The sequence below is a fragment of the Anas platyrhynchos genome, chromosome 3, assembly GCF_047663525.1.
Source record: "Anas platyrhynchos isolate ZD024472 breed Pekin duck chromosome 3, IASCAAS_PekinDuck_T2T, whole genome shotgun sequence".
Classification (NCBI taxonomy): Eukaryota; Metazoa; Chordata; class Aves; order Anseriformes; family Anatidae; genus Anas; species Anas platyrhynchos.
The window spans coordinates 79,557,214-79,573,857 of NC_092589.1; the positions used below are offsets into that span (position 1 = coordinate 79,557,214).

Consider the following 16,644-nt stretch of genomic DNA (forward strand, 5'->3'; position numbering starts at 1 on the left):
CAATTATACTCACAGGAAACAGACAAGATTTGTTTTGAAGGTGAATGTCTCCTGAAGTACAGATCTGTCCCACACAGAATCTGGCTACCTCAGATGTTATTCTATGCAAATCTTTCAGTCAGTGGTTAAAAGAAGAAGGCTGCATATATACCCCAAATGCGTATGAAATGCACTCTAACTGATGATGATGAATTGTCATCATCAATTGATAATTGATAATTGGCAATTACACAGCAATATTAATGATGTACAAGTACTACCATTTTGAATCAACAAGTAATTGCCAGCAAACGTCTCTAAAAATTTTCAGCATAGTTGTATTCAATATACTGAGTTAAATGGCCTTTTTAATTCAAACACTTTCTTGACATTATTGGCTGTACTTTATGGATTATTACTTTGAACTGGAGTGTGCTGATAAAGGTCTTCAACTTCTTCAAATATCTGATGCAGCTGAGCAAGTTGAACTTCCCACCTGTTTGATTTATCAATGCAAGCTAGAGGAAGGTGGTATGTATCCTTTCTGGTATTAAAAGGAAAGGAGACGGTGAGTGGATGATTGCTATCCCCATGACCATATCCTAGGATGAGTCCTGCATACAAATACCTGCTCCTTATCACAGGCAGGGCACACAGCAAAGTCTGGGTTAGCTCACAGCTCAGCTGTGGTCTGCTCCCGCATACGTGCAAGAAAAAGTGATTTTAACTGTAGTGCTGAGGCACAGCTTGGAGAACTAAGAGCTCATGCAAATACTTTGGAATAAAAAGAGAAAGCAGAACTTCATTCTTTCCTAGCAAGGCACCCAACACATTTAGAATAGATTATACTGAAATGCAATGATTTTAACTCTTGTGCCTGAGGATGATGCCAATAAAAAGCAGCTATTATCAAACATAGATTAATATGAAATTTTTACAAATGGTTCATTTGTAAGAAAGAGGTCCCTGGTGAAAGGCAGGTTACTCAAGTAAGCTGTGAGACCATCCACCATAGTTTTTCACCCAGGAGTAAAGAGCATGAATTAGCCTATGATCTTACAGTGATGTCACAAGCAAAAATTAAACATTGTGAAACAAGCAATCTATAAGGTTCTTGAAGCTTGATGTCCAACAAAATCCCAATAGAATAAACTGTCTAAAATGACCTTTCTTATTACCTCACATTCTGTGAACACTGTGACACAGATAATTTAAAATAGCCTAACCCATATAAACACGATGTATGTGTATAAACACTTCTCATTTTTGACTTGAATCTCTCCTGATATTTTACTTATCTCTATTACCTTTGGGGTCAGAAGCTTTGTTTTTGAATAACTGTATAGCCTGCCTTGCTGTAAACAAGCATTAAGACCCCTACCTGATTGGGGAAGCTTGTATTTCTTGGTCTTGATGAGCAAATGCAAGACTCACAAGTTCCCCAACATAAAAAAATAAGAGTAGGTGTACCTCTGAAGCAATTTGTTTCTTGTACGACTGCTGCTCAGACATAGAATCGTACATTATGCAGCCAGAAAAAAAATCACACAAAATTTCCCTGAGTTTTTCTCACATAGAAATGAATGGGATTTGAGCATAATTCCCATTGAGCTAAATTTTCTACAAAGCCTTATTCTGGTTCATAACAGCAAGAAAAACCTGATCTGCTGATTCAAAATAAAAGCAAACTCTCCAAATAATTATTTTAAAGGACAGTACCAAGTTTTCTGATAATTTTGTTGTTTTTGGTCAATCACCTTACAGAACATTATTATGACCTGATAGGATATACAAAAGGCAGTGAAATCAGAGCAGCAAAAACTCGTAGTTAAATACTGCTCTCTTTACTTTCAATGAACAAGATCAATTCATTCTAGGGCCAAGGTCTTTTTGTCCAGTAAAAATTTGCATGCTCTTGCTTTAGTATGCAGAAAAGTCTAATGCCGCTATTCAAAAATAAACAAATAAATGAAATTTCTTTAACACAGATAAAAATCTAATGTGATCGTAAAAACAAAACAAACAAACAAAAAAAAGTAACAATAAATAAAACCAAGGGATTAGGACACTTTCCTGTCTATGATTAATCTGCTTTGTGGACTTTGCACAAAAGTATTGTCATTAGAAGTATGAAATGTGATGAAATCAGAAATGCTCTACACCCTGTCTATAGACTAAGCTGAGCTGATATAAGAAGAATGCAGGGTGGTGGATATAAAAATCTTCTCCATCTTTCAGAATCAGGATCAAATAGACCATTGCAAATATGAAATAAATACATAACCATCCAGGAAATAGAATAAATCCTCAGTAACACAGGTTCAAATATACTTAATGAAAATGTTGTTGCAAAGAAAATATCAGAATAAAATACTTAAGAAAGTATGGAAGTTACGGCTTACTTACTTGGTTAAAGTGATGATTAAATATTTGTCAGGTAAAGTGACATGGTAACATACAAAACTATACATGAATATTAGAGTGATAAAGAAAAACAATGATTTTAGGAACAGAACCATAATCTCTTCTATCAAGCTCAAAAAACTTTTTTTTTTTTTTTTTTTTTTTTTGTGAGCATTCTTAAATTCACAAAAAAAAAATACAGAGAGGAAAAAAGTACAATTGAATACTATCAATTTAATACTATTGAATGACAGCTACACAGCTACATCACAGCCACCGGCCACGAGAAGTGAAAACACCAAATCTGAACCAATGTAGTAAATAAAATTCCAAATGCTTGGAATGCAAACCAAAAACATTATTTTTGACTTACAGGTCAAAAAATTAGAATTGCCCTTAGGAGGACAAAACACATATACTTCAGACCAGTATGATTATATTTTTAACACATGTCAATTACATTTACAACCCTGGATACACATTTGCAATCTATCAGAATAATCTAACTAAATGAGTGTCAGATGTGATTAGAAGCAGCAGAAGGAGGCAATGCAGTTAGAATATCAAATAGGCACAACATGTTTAGCCCTTTTCTGCATTCTGTCTACCCAGCTTTACTATATGTTTGCCATAGCTTTCTGCCCTGGACTCTAGGGAAACAATCAAAAATGAGAAATGTAAGATTTTATAGACTCATAGCCTTTCTTTCATTCCCTAGCCATTTTTAACCCTTTAGATATTTCAGTTGTTTATGTCTATCAGGTCACAATGTGAAAAAAAAAAAAAAAGGTGATTTTTATATGCCTCACTCACACTAAAAGATTTTACTGTCATTGACTGTATCAGTAAATGCCTCAGTATTGCTCTTGATTAGCCTCTGGTTTTCTCTGGATTATGCCAAATTCACCAGCAACACTGAGGACAAAGCCTCCCAGCTCTTGGCTGTGCAAAGCAAGGATTTCAAGTGAGTGATGTTTCTTGCATTAAAACTGTTTGGACTGCTGAAGATGCAGTGAGACCTGCCACAAATACACAGGGGGTTTTGGAGCACAGCTGGAGGCAGGTAATGGTGACACTGCATACCCTTACCTTAAAATTAAGAACATTTATTAAATATGTGCTTATAAGGCCAAAATTATAACAGAAAAACATACTAAGTTAAAAAAGAATTAACATCTACTTGCTGCTACAGTGAAATGTCCCAGTTAGGGACTTTTCTGGATACCCTGGGCAGTGTCTTACAGAAAATATTGAAAATAGATAACAGCACAAAACCTGCCACCTATCTGTGCTTACCAAGGGCATTTCTTTCCACCTCCGTTCCTCCAACAGACTTTTTTTTTTTTTTTTTTTTTTTTTTTTTCCCCCCACACAATGTCTCTATTTACCCCCTCAGGGAAATCCAAAGTGAGCATGTGCCTTTGCTCCACCTCATATCACATCAGCTCTCAGTCACGCACATTCTCACAAGCTCTTAGTCTGATCTCAGCTAGGAATCATTAACTCTGCTTAAACAACACTTTATAAAGGTATCACTAATATAATGTATGCAGTACACAGTCAAGGTCAAGCTGCTTAACATATGTGTTTGCTCAGGTGTTTTTGACTTTCTACCTGCAAAAGTGAGTATGTGGACTGGGCTAGCAAGTTTGATGCTCTAAGGGATAATAAATGGAATAATTGGGGGTAAGTTTCTTCAGCTGCATCCATGAAACTGGATTCTCAGACTGGGTTTTTAAGATTTTTTTCATTGTTTTAGAGACAAATTTAATTTTTCTTCTGAAAATATTAGCTAATATGTAGATAAAATACATAATGTTAGAGGACATTGCATTACTCGAGAAATAATGAAATAAATGTAATTTGCATCTGTACTGTAAAACATATGTAGAAAAGAGTAAAGTTAAGACTGCAAATGGAATTTGTCATTTCCTGATGAGTACAACTTTATAATAAGCTATGTTATTGCATATCACCAGAAAAATTGTCACACTTTTTTTTTTTTTTTTTTAAATCTTTGTAAATACCATGCACTGAAAATTTACATTATATGGAAATCATAAATATTTTGTTGTATCCAAAATATTTTATTATGAATTCCTCTAGTTCAGTGGAATTTGCTTCACATTTATGTGTTAAAAGTGATGACTTATGTAATACATGTAGATGATGCACAGAGCCTACTCTATAACTGAGTTTAGGTGGCTCAAACTTCTTTAGCATTTTGTAAGAAACACATGGGCACAGGACCCTTTCTTTTACAGAAGCATGTGTGCTTGGATGACCAACTCAGTTACAGTTTCTATAACAATAAGGAAATTAACATATATATTGGTAGGTTCCTGCAATAACCCATCTGAACAGAAATTTTGACTGTATTTGCACCATGAAGATTCACATACATGTGGAAAATTTGCCACAAGGAACATTTTGTCTGAATCAAGATAAAATAAATGAATGCAGCAAAAGATAAGAAGAAAGACAAAACAGAAATAAGATCATGTGTTTAAGTATGCATATCCAAACTGTTTTAGAAAGCTTAAAATAGATTTATATCAGACATCTGTTTTGCTCTTGAATTTATGACAAGGTACTTCTTTCCAAACTTCTTTCTGTAGGTCTTAATGGGAAGAGAATAGGATCAATTTATGGATCAACTTTAGGAATCCATTGTAGGATTAAGAGGCTACCTCAGAGAAACTTCCAAGGTGTTTGCCTCCATAGCAAAAGAACGAATAAAGATGGACATGGTCCAAGGTGGTGTGATGTCAAAAACACAATGGCTGACCCTGATGTGGTAGGAAATAGGACAAGAAAGTAGAGCTTCAGAACAGAGGAAAGCATACTATAATAACAGACAGGACTATTTTGGCAGATGCGTTTTTTGTAGGCAGAAGAGTGCAGTGAGAAGACTAGTTAAAAAAACAGGAGAGCAACTAACAAAAATCAGTTGTGGGTTTTAGCAGCAGTGGCAGGAAAACACACTTTGGAGGAATAAGTGGCCAGAGATGGCTTTATCATGGCAACAAAGTAGAAGGAGGAACTGAAAACTTTCTTTAGTGAGTTTAAGGGTCACTCTTTCCTACCAGGTGGGTTGTCTGAGCACACTACACGTATTTCCTCATGGCGACCCAGTCTGAAGGTGGGAAGGAGCAAGTCATCCGTATAAGAGAAACATTCCTGTGCCTGCACACTAAACCAATCACTGCTTCTCCTCAGTTTATTCCCTTTCCTTTCCAGTGTATAACACAATTGTTCTATTTACCAAGTATTTCCCAACATGGTCTACATTTGCCTATGATGATTTCTATTTGCTCAGTGCTTAATGAATCCCTTATTTTTAGAATTTAAAGAATTTTGATTATTCTTACTGAATCCCCTAAATAATTGAAATTCGTTAAATCTAATCATATTACTTATTAGCTTAGTACTTTGTGAGTAGACAGCTAACTTTGCACATAGCCTCTGAGATGTTAGAACTTGTGAGGACACTGTCCTGGCTGCCACAAAGGTCAGCATTATCTTTTCTCTTCTCTTCTGCTGTGTGGGCACGACAGTGAAGGTGTTCTAACCTTGTTCCTTTGAATGAAGGGATTTTCTCTGTAGGGTATGTCCTATTTGAACACAGGTGAGAAGGGTGCTTTATAAAATGCATTTATGCTCAACAGGTAGTTAAAGAGCCTATATTACCAATCCCAGGGATGCTGTGTGTATGAATTATTTCTCAATAATTGCATTGCTTCTGAGTTAAATAATTTCCTTACCCATTTTTTTCATCAGTTTTCTCCACCAAGTCACAGGTGTGTTATCTAAATGCAAAATAGCCCTACAATTACCCTAGCACACTACAGTCTCTTCTCAAACTGAAAGTTTCCATCCCAAATTATGTTTCACAAATCAGCTTTCCATTCTGCAACTTTTCTATTCTCTTCATTTTAAGCATTAATCTCTGAGGTGAAATCATCTTAAACACTTTTTGAAATAAATCCTGCACAGGAGTTAACTTCAATTTCATCTTCTCAGAACTCATATATATCTTCTATGGATTTCTGCAGGCAGTAAAATGGCTACTCCATTCTGACTTTTCTCAGTAGCATGATGTCTTTTCTTTCTGTAGTATGTTGATTGTAATGTAACTCTCAGGGGTATTTTTATCATTATTATATATATATACATATATACTTTTTTTTTTTTTTTTTTCTAGTGTAAGAAAAAAATTGAGGAGAGAAGAATGCAGTGCTCAGGGTTATCTTTTTAAGAACTAGAAAAGGGCTCAGGCAACTGCAATTTAATGCTGCAATGCCTAAATCCTACACACTGAGAACCAAGTATAACATTTGCATTGAAAAGTGAAGTTGCAATATGAAGTCAGGTGTCCCTTGTTCCTTGTCCATGTTCCCTTGAATGCATGAAGAACATTTTGCAGCTATCAGCAAGTGAAACAATTTGGTGCTTAAATGAGTCCAGAGGAGGGTGAATCTACAACTCTTCTTCTGTTAGAAGCAGGCACTTGGTAGTTAGTCATCTCTCTTAAACTGAGAACATGAAGCCCAGTTCCTGAATGTGGCTACCAAGCTGGATGTTGACTGGTCTTTGCTTCCTATGATGGGAAGGGCACATAGCTGCTTGAGTGCAGCACTCAATTGGAGTGAGTGGTTTCAGAAAAGTGTCCAAGCCAACAAGCAGTAAGTCATTATGGAAAGATAATGTGTGTGTGTGTAACTTTTCTTTTTTCCCTGGTTCAGCCTGTCAGCCAAGAAAACAAAAGACAAAAGGAGTAAGCATGATACCAAACCCCGAAAGGCTTTTATCTTTCAAATCTTATTAGCTCAGAGCTTTGTGTTTATGACATTCAACTGAGAAAGAGTGTGCTGGAGGTTTTCTGCAAATGTGCTTTATTTTAGGTACTCAGAAAATATATTGTTTGACCTGGAGATAATTGTAAAGATAAGTAGATTCTCCCTGCATAGAGGATGCACAGAGACAGCCTAGTTATATTGCCTTAAAATGTTCAACTTGAGAGTAGAAGAACCTTCTGCGAGGTTCTGTGAGAAGAACCTTTCTGTGATGCTACCTTGGATTTAGAGTAGGAAATGTTTGTTGTTGGATTTATTTTTTGTCTTTCATTTGAAATTTGTGCGTAGTCACACTAAACTCAGCAAAACTAATTATGAACTTAGCAACAAGCACGTGAAAATTATTTGGAGGGCTTTGGACCCAAACTAACTGGCATGTCTACTTCATCTCCAAATGACAAGCTCCCTGGCTGCTTCTGGTCTGCTGGAAAAACCTGTGCAAAATTAAACTTTTTCCAACTTCATGCAAGAAAACTTTTTTTTTTTTAATCTTGATACTATGTAAATCCTTTAGATGGGAATCAGGCTGCATGATATAAAAAACAGGACTAGTCTCTTGAGAGCTGAAAGCCCTTCTACCTTAACTTGATAGTTGTTGATCACTTCTTTGTTTGCACGGGGACAAAAAATCCTAATGAGCATCTCTGTAAATTCAAGTGTCAATTTAAATATTATTGAAAAACTGCTCAAGACTTACAAATGTTCTATTACAAAGATTACACTATACTGCATAGTGGTCTTTAATAAGAACTGAAAGTGATTCACTTTCAGTAACATTTTTCACCTTTTGATTCCTATAAATTCAGCTAGCACACAAAATATACTTTTTTTTTTTTTTTAAATATATGACTAACGTGACCTGTTAGTATTGTTATTACAATTATTTATATATATATATATATAAAAAAACCCTGCTACCTCAACCTAGCATTCTTAAGAAAAGGATTGACAGCCAATGCACATTGTTCATCAGAACAGCTGAGATCTACTTCCACCACAAGTCTTTCTCTGTTACTTTTAAAACATCAAATAATTTAATTTACCCTTCTATCTGAAATGGCATTCGTCATATCTATTTTTTTTTTCCATTTTCAATTCTTTTTGCTATTTTTGCTTTTGTTATTTCTCTGTATTTTTCTTATGTTTTCATATGTTTTTACATGTTTATTTTATGTTTCATATGTTTTTCATTTGTTTATGTTAAAATAGATTTTAAAGCATTTTGTATAAATGAATAACTAGAATCACTTTGTATTTCTTTACAATTCAAAATACTGAAAAGCTTTGACCATTCCTTAATGTGCTAAGTTTCTAAAGGAACCACAACAAACATTTATTAAATTGCATGCTGGCAGTTCTACTGAGCTGTTACTCACATGTGTAGAGTTAAGCACAGGAAAAAAATTAAGACCATAATCATCTTTCTGTATATATTTAGAGAATATTGGTCTAGAGGTACAATTTGGAGTCAAGTGCCAGATTTTTGGTTTGACAAAGGCAAAGCTGTCACATTACATATCTTTCTTCGCACCTGCTTATTGATACTAAAATTGTTGGCACCTTCCTCATAGAATCATGGAATCATTAAGGTTGGAAAAGACCTTCAAGATCATCTGGTCCACTGTATGAAATAAGCATCAACTTAAATAACTGAATGTGGACAATCTTATTGTAGCTTTCTGTATATTGGATTAAATATAATGCCCAATATACTACTAATATATATTTTAAATATATAGTTGTATATAGAATGTTTCTATACATATATAGAATGTATATAGAATTCTATATACATGTATATAGAATGTTTCTATATATATATAAATTATATATTGTAAAATATACATGATATATTAAAAATTATCTGTGTTGAGTATCCAATGGATAAATTAATAAAGTTCCTAAAATGACAAATAAATTTTTAATATAATATTATGTAAGATCATACCCCTTTTATTTTTCAACATTTTTAAAAATGGTAATCAATTTGTATCATTCAGCTAATTATGACAATTTTACTTAGATATGTCCTTTGATATATTGCAACTTCTGGAAAGAAGGCAATGAATGATTATGATTCCCTGGTTGAGAAGGTGGATCGGACCAGATGACCTCCAGAGATTCTGTGAAAAAAATGTAGTTTCTTTATAGGAAATTCTGCTTGAATAAAGAATTCATGATCATTTCCCAATTCAAGGTTTAGACGAATATTGGCCCAGCATTCATGTCTGTATCTTCAATCCTTTGAAGACACTGCAGTTATGTTTAGGTAAATATGACAGATAGCAGAACGGGCTTAATAAAAATCAAAACCAGATTTGTTTGAATAGGGATTGCGTGATCAGGTTATTTACTAGCAGAATAGAAACTACCCAAGGCCACAGGACCTTACAGGGAAAACATATTCTACGCAAACAGTGAAGACAGGCTGAGCTTTATGGAAAGAATTATTTTAGAGTTTGAGAACTGTTGTCTCTGGTATATATAGCAGCAATGTGTTTCTGCTACACTTCTACAGTGCTACATACCATAAGCCTCACCTGTGTTGGCCCCAGAATTTTCATCTGTATGTACAAGGGCGAGCTATATACCTCACAGCTATTGCCTGCTCAGTGTTTCCTCTTATTATTCTTTAGAAACAATAAATTGTTTTATCCACAAGATAAGTGACTTTTGCCACATTTCTCTCTCATCTACCTAAGAAGATTAATTGATGTAGTATAGATTTTAGATGCAGAAGACATTTCTTGCAGAGATTTATAAAATGCTTAAATCCACTTGTATGAAACTTTTTTTCTGAAGTGAAATGCCCTTAATATTGTAAAGGTGCAGTGCCAAACAACAGATACCTGTCCTTTTGTTAATATGTCATTCACTTAGAAGTGATTTGTGCCACCAAAAGAATGATAAAGCTGGTGTAGTCTTTGACACTTACCCAGAAAACATAGCTACATTACAAAAAGGATATTTGTCTGTGTATCTGCACAGGATTTAATGTATTCCACCTCTATAAAAACTGTCAAAGAACCTTTGTGTTACCTAACACCACTGCACTACCAGAAGTTTTAGAGTAGGCCTTATAGAAGATTCCTGTGTCAAATACATGAATGGAATGGGCAAGGAAAGGAGCTTATCCATAATAAAAAAATATCAAAGTGTTCCTTAACTTTCTGGAGAAAAATATCCATTGGTATTTTGTTATAGTCTGGTACTGAAGAATGAGAAAGAGAAAGAGGAGTAGTGAAGAAGAATGAATAAATACAGAAACACTTAACACTGAATTAAAAACAAACAAACAAAACTATTGTTTTTTAAAAAAATAATGACTTTTGAAATTACAAATAGTTTCATGAAATGTTGGTTTGGATTTCTTTGTTTTCATACTGTTCAAGTCTCACTACCCCTTCATAAATTAGATTATCACTTCATACCCCCTCATAAAAAGATTATTTATCACTTTATGTTTTTGACAGAAGTTAAGAAAGCAATGTTTAAAAAAAAAAAAAAGTGAAACAAAAAACAGACTAGTCTCACTAGCACCAGTGTGTATTTTCCTATAGAACTGTAAATTTCTATGCTATGGGCAGGGACAATTTCTACTAGATTAGGTTGTCCAAAATCCTATCCAACCTGGCCTTGAACTTTTCCGGGGATGGGGTGTCTGCAGCATCTGTGGACAACCTGTGCCATTGCTTCACAACCCTCATAGTAAAGAATTTCTTCTTAATAAATAATCTAAATCTTCTATTTAGAAAGAAGATTTTAGATTTTCTTCTATTAGAAAACCGCTACCCCTTATCTTATCACTCAACACCCTGATAAAGAGTCCCTCTCCATCTTTCTTGTAGGCCCTCTTTAGGTACTGGAAGGTTGCTATAAGGTCTCTCCAGAGCCTTCTCTTCTCCTAATTCTCTCAGCATGTCTTCATAGGAGAGGAGCTCTAGCTCTTTCATCATCTTTGTGGCCCTGCTCTGGACTCACTCCAACATGTCCGTGTCCTTCTTGTGCAGGGGGTCCTATAGCTGAGTGCGAGTGCAACACCTAGAGTGTTGCACTCTCATGAGAGTAGAGAAGGAAAACCACTTCCCTCAACCTGCTTGCCATGCTTCTTTTGATGCAGCCCCGAATACAGATGGCTTTATGGGCTGCAGCTGCACACTATAGACTCTTGCTCAGTCTTTCATCCACCTACACCCCCAAGTTTTTCTCCACAGAACTGCTGTCTATACCATTCATTGCTCAAACTGTGTTCATAGTTTGTCTACTAACCCCTCCCTGTCTGCTACCTTTAAGCTACTGAGAACTGATCAGATGGAAGCAGGGAAGCAGGTAACTACAGAGATTAAGCATGATGAGAGTCAGTGCTGCGACAACCATTGTCTTATTTTCTCCAAATTTCTTTACAACAAAAGAGACTCTTGGTCTCTATGGTCTCTTATATATCTTTTTTTTTTTTTTTTTTCAAACTAGGCACTTTCTAATTTTTGACAAAAAACACAAGTGGAGAACTACATGGAGTTCAAATTAATATGATTTCCATGGCTTCTCAAAAAATTGTTCATTAGTGACTCTGTGGCTTTTCATATGAACATTTAGGCTACAATACTGAAAGTGAGCACCTGCTTGTCATTTTGCATTGCAAACAGCTTCATTGATTTAGTGAGTTAAGCCAGGTCTCTGAGTATACCTTTGCAGGATCAAAGCTCAGCTGCTTCAGATTTCAAACAATAATAACATGACATGTCTAGGTCTAACGTCGCTTCTGCTTCAACAATCTATTTCTGTAGCTGGTTTTGTTAAGTACCCTGGTTTTTATCCTACCTCCAATAATTAAATTTGAGTTCAATCTCATGCTTATTTAGAGATTTTTTTAAAAAAGAAAACCAAAGTTAACTACTTTTTGTAACTGGATTTGACAAGAAAACAGAATGAGCAAAAGAGGTCAAAAGCTTTACAGGCAAAATAAAACCAAAAGAAGTTAGGAAACAATACAGAAAACTTGAGACTTAATTAAGATGTGCACAAGAAATCTCAGAATGAATCTAGAAAGACAGAAATGAAATTGTTTTCCACAAAATTAAGTGCCTACAAACTGCACAATGGAAAGATTGCACAGCTATTTCAACTTAGAAGCTAATATAGATATTTTTCAAAACCTGCAATAAATAGTAACTAGACAGAAGTAATGGAGCATTTCTGCTTCCTTGTTTCTTTCTAACAGAGTCCAAAGTTCAGAAAACCCAATGAGAATTACATGCCCTAGTTTTTAAATCATTCAGAGGAACCTTATCATATGACTTTCTCACTCTTTATTCCTTTCATTTAGACCTGCTTTGTGTGTTCATACCATACTGCTTTGCTAGGCAGAAAAGTCATTATCTTGAAAACTTACTTTCTGATTTGGGAGCTTTGCTTTGTAGCAATAGCAGGTACAGTAACTTTGTAGATGCAGTAGTCAAACTTTATGTCAGGAACTCATGAATCAGTTCGAGCAGGTCTGTCTATGATGGAAGTTAAACTGCTGATTAGTTACAGATGAAAGTGAACTTTATTGGCTTGCATAGAATCTAATAACTTAGAAATGTCCAATAAATCCCCATTTTATGTAATGGCTATAATAATATCAGGTAGGTTAATCTTGCCTCTTTTTTATTCAAATCAGCCTTCAACTTGATTGTTAGCTTGAACAATGTAATGCACAAAAGAGACAGTCTTAGCGCTTTTGGTTCCCAGTGCTAGAGACCAGAGTGACCTGTAGAATACGGGAGAGGAAATTGTAGGGAAAGTCCCTCTCAGTCTACATACGTCTGACATGTAACATTCTCAGTTTAAATATATTTTCCAGAGAAGTTAGTAGCTACACTATTAACCATTTATGAACTAAAAATTCTGAGAAGCTATTTTTTTTTCACTTGGCTGAGTTTGAGCATTCTCACATCATTTTTCCCTTTCCCTTTCCCTTTCCCTTTCCCTTTCCCTTTCCCTTTCCCTTGCCCTTGCCCTTGCCCTTGCCCTTGCCCTTGCCCTTTCTCTTTTCCTTTTCCTTTTCCCTGTTAATAACAACAGCAGTGATACTAAACATCAAATCTCAGCCTTTTTCCTTCCATGTTATTTGGAGCTACTTAAACGATTCCAAGAATTACTTTGAAGAACCAAACAACAAACAAACAAAAACATCCCGCAAACCCCAAAACAGAAACAAAACCCCCCCAAAATAATGAAACTATCTTTCTTCCATTTTTATCCTTGGAAATAGCTAACCAGACTTGGTTTCAAAATTACCATAAATCAAACACTTAATACAGAAAAATGCCAATCAGATGACTGAAACTTTACCACATAGCAAGAAAAGGATCTTGTGTCTGAATATATCATGTACTAGCTCTCCCTATAGAATCATTCAGGTTGGAAAAGACCTCTAAGGTCATCTAGTCCAACCTTTAAACCTATAATAAACTATCATAAGTGACATGGAGTTTAGAAGAGGACTTTTAAGCCATTGCTTCTCTCTCTATTTTATTTTATTTTATTTTATTTTATTTTATTTTATTTATTTTATTTTATTTATTTTATTTTATTTTATTATTTTATTTTATTTTATTTTATTTATTTTATTTATTTTATTTTATTTTATTTTATTTATTTTATTTTATTTTATTTTATTTTATTTTATTTTATTTTATTTATTTTATTTTATTTTATTTTATTTTATTTTATTTTGTTTTATTTTTGGTCTTCAGAAGACATTGTCAAAAGTCATGGGAGGTGGCACTGATTGCTTTTGTGCTATCCAAGATATCTTCTAGAATAAATGAGCTAAGTATTTGGGTGGATAGCATTTTTTTCAGATCCTGCCTTCTGCCTCCTATTTTTGGTGATCTATGCACTATTCCAGATGGTGAATAATCTTCATAAAATAAGACAATAAATCATAATCAGAGAAAAATACTACATTATGAGGTAGAATTGGAATAAGTTTCCTATGTCTAATGATCTTCTAGCAGTGCTCCATGTTTCGGTAATACCTGTTCATCCAGAGTATATTTCTCCTACTATTGCCTAGCATTAAGATTAGCAGCATTTTTGTTTCTCCAGCTGCTTTTGTTTCTCTTGCTTAGCAATTAAATACAACTACAGACAATTACTTACTTTATAATTTCTGTATGTAACTGGGCTGTCTTACTATTATATGTTTCAAACTGTGCATGATCATCTTTATTATCAAACACAATATGGAGGAAAATTTGTGGTGGCACAGAGAAATATATTTGAGTAACTATTATAGACATTATTAGAAATCACAGAGCCTGATCTATTTAAAACTTGCTGGAATTTAAATACTGAAATATTCTAAAGAAATGATTAGGAAAACAGGATAATTCCAATCAAAGTAAATTCCATATGTCAAATTCTTATTTTTATTTATATACCTTAAGGCCACTCATGAATATTCACCCACTTCATTTCTGTCAAGACAAAATCAATTTCTGTTGTATCAATTTTGTACTATTGTCTGAAAAGTCTTTAACTTTCTTTCAGGATAATAGTGCTTTTTGGATGACTGTTTCTTTATTTTCTTTATCCACTGAGAACTTTCCAAATGTTGTGTTCAGTGAGTCAGGGGTCCTTTGAGAAAAATAGTATGTGATCATGTAATTAAAGACAACATGCACATTCACATAAGGGTAGACTGAAGACTCACAAACAGCACTGATTCAGGCATTTCCTAACTCACAATGTTTTGGCTTTGCAACCCAAATAATATTCTTCAGTATATTTTTTGCAGGTCAAGAACTGATTTATGTGAGTGAACATTTGTAGGAAGTATGGTTCAAATAAGAAAACAATACTCTGGACTAAATATGAATGTTGCAGAACTTCCAAAGGTGGTCATTTCGTTGTGCAACACACTGATTAACTTTTCCTACTTCAGTCTCAAAATGTCTTAGCATGATGTCATGATGTTACTTTATATCTTCTTGTGGCTTTAAGGCAACTCCTCTGTTCTTCACCACAGTATGTAGTTATTTATCTTCAGCCCAGATGTATTTATCTCTGGCTATATATATATATTCTTCTTACAAGTTAAAGAAATGACTTGATTGAATTTACAATTTAGTCTACAGTAGAGTAGTGTTTGAACTTCATGGTTTAAAGACAAGGTGATAACAAATTTGGAGGGAATCTTATATACTGTTACTCAGATATGCTATTTTTTGGTAAATGAGAGCCAATTTGGTGCAAATTGCAGCATTCTGAAGTAAACATATATATATATATACAAAACATATATATATATATATATGTAAACATATATATATATATATATATATATATATATATATATATATATATCTGTGGAAGCTAGATCCTAAGAACTGTATAATCTCCCATTTCTCTTTCAGTTGTTCTATTGAAGTTCAGTAAGGCTAGGTGTTGAATCCTGTGCTTTGGGCACAACAGCCTCATGCAATGCTACAGGCTGAGGTAAGAGTTGCTGGAGAGTTGCCTGGTGGAAAGGGACCTGGGAGTATTGGTCAATAGCTGACTGAACATGAACCAGCAGTGTGCTCAGGTGGCCAAGAAGGCCAACAGCATCCTGGTTTGTATCAGGAATTGTGTGGCCAGAATGACTAGGGAACAGATTGTCCCCCTGTACTTGGCTCTGGTGAGGCTGCACCTCAAATACTGTGTTCAGTTTTGGGCCCCTCACTACAAGAAAGACTTTGAGGTGCTGGAACATGTCCAAAGAATGGCAATGAATCTGATGAAGGGTCTAGAAAACAAATTTTATGAGGATCAGTTGAGGAAGCTGGGGTTGTTTAACCTGGTGAAGAGGAGGTTCAGGGGAGACCTTATCACTTTCTACAATCACCTTAAAGAAGGCTGTAGCGAGGTGGTCTATTCTCCCAAGCACTAAGTGATAAGACAAGAAGAAATGACCTTGAGTTGTGCTGGGGGGGAGGGGGGGGAGGGGAAGGTTGGATATTAGGAAACAATTCTTCACTGAAAGGGTTGTGAAATATTGGAACAGACTGCCTAGTTGAGTCACCATCCTTGGAGGTCTTCAAAAAAATGTGTAGATTTAGACATGGTTTAATGGTGGACTTGGCAGTGCTAAGCTAAAGGTTGGACTAGATGATTTTAGAGGGTTTTTTTCCAACTTAAACAATTCTATGATTCTATTGGGTCTATCCTGTTTTGCACGAACCAATAAGAACCATTAGAAACGTAAGAACCATTCTCTGATAAGAAAATCTTATTCAATTCTCATGACTACTCTCAGCAACTTGATGGATGTTAACTGAATATGAGTTCATTACTTGTGAACATATACCAGGATAGGATTTTTTGTCTGCTGCCATTCTAAGATTACTTTTGAAACTGCAATATTCTTATTAAACTA

At 34.7% G+C, this 16,644-nt stretch overlaps 1 protein-coding gene and 1 long non-coding RNA gene across 4 annotated transcripts in view; one reads left to right on the plus strand and one right to left on the minus strand.

Moving 5' to 3' along the window:
* FUT9 (fucosyltransferase 9) overlaps positions 1 to 16,644 on the minus strand; it is a 110,411-nt gene that overhangs the window by 34,931 nt on the left and 58,836 nt on the right. Inside the window, exon 1 of one of the 3 annotated variants that reach the window (XR_001191239.5) lies at positions 14 to 171. The exons of 1 other annotated variant lie outside the window; for it this stretch is intronic. The gene's annotated coding sequence lies outside the window, so the exon portion shown is untranslated. Of the gene's footprint in view, positions 1 to 13; positions 172 to 16,644 lie in introns of those variants that run through there. One more of the 3 variants, XM_005021355.6, reaches the window with a different exon arrangement.
* The window catches only part of LOC110353048 (uncharacterized), a 45,267-nt gene continuing 32,488 nt past the window's right edge, over positions 3,866 to 16,644 (plus strand). The window contains exon 1 of the long non-coding RNA XR_005264581.2: positions 3,866 to 4,068. This is a non-coding gene — a long non-coding RNA (uncharacterized lncRNA). The remainder of the gene's footprint in view (positions 4,069 to 16,644) is intronic.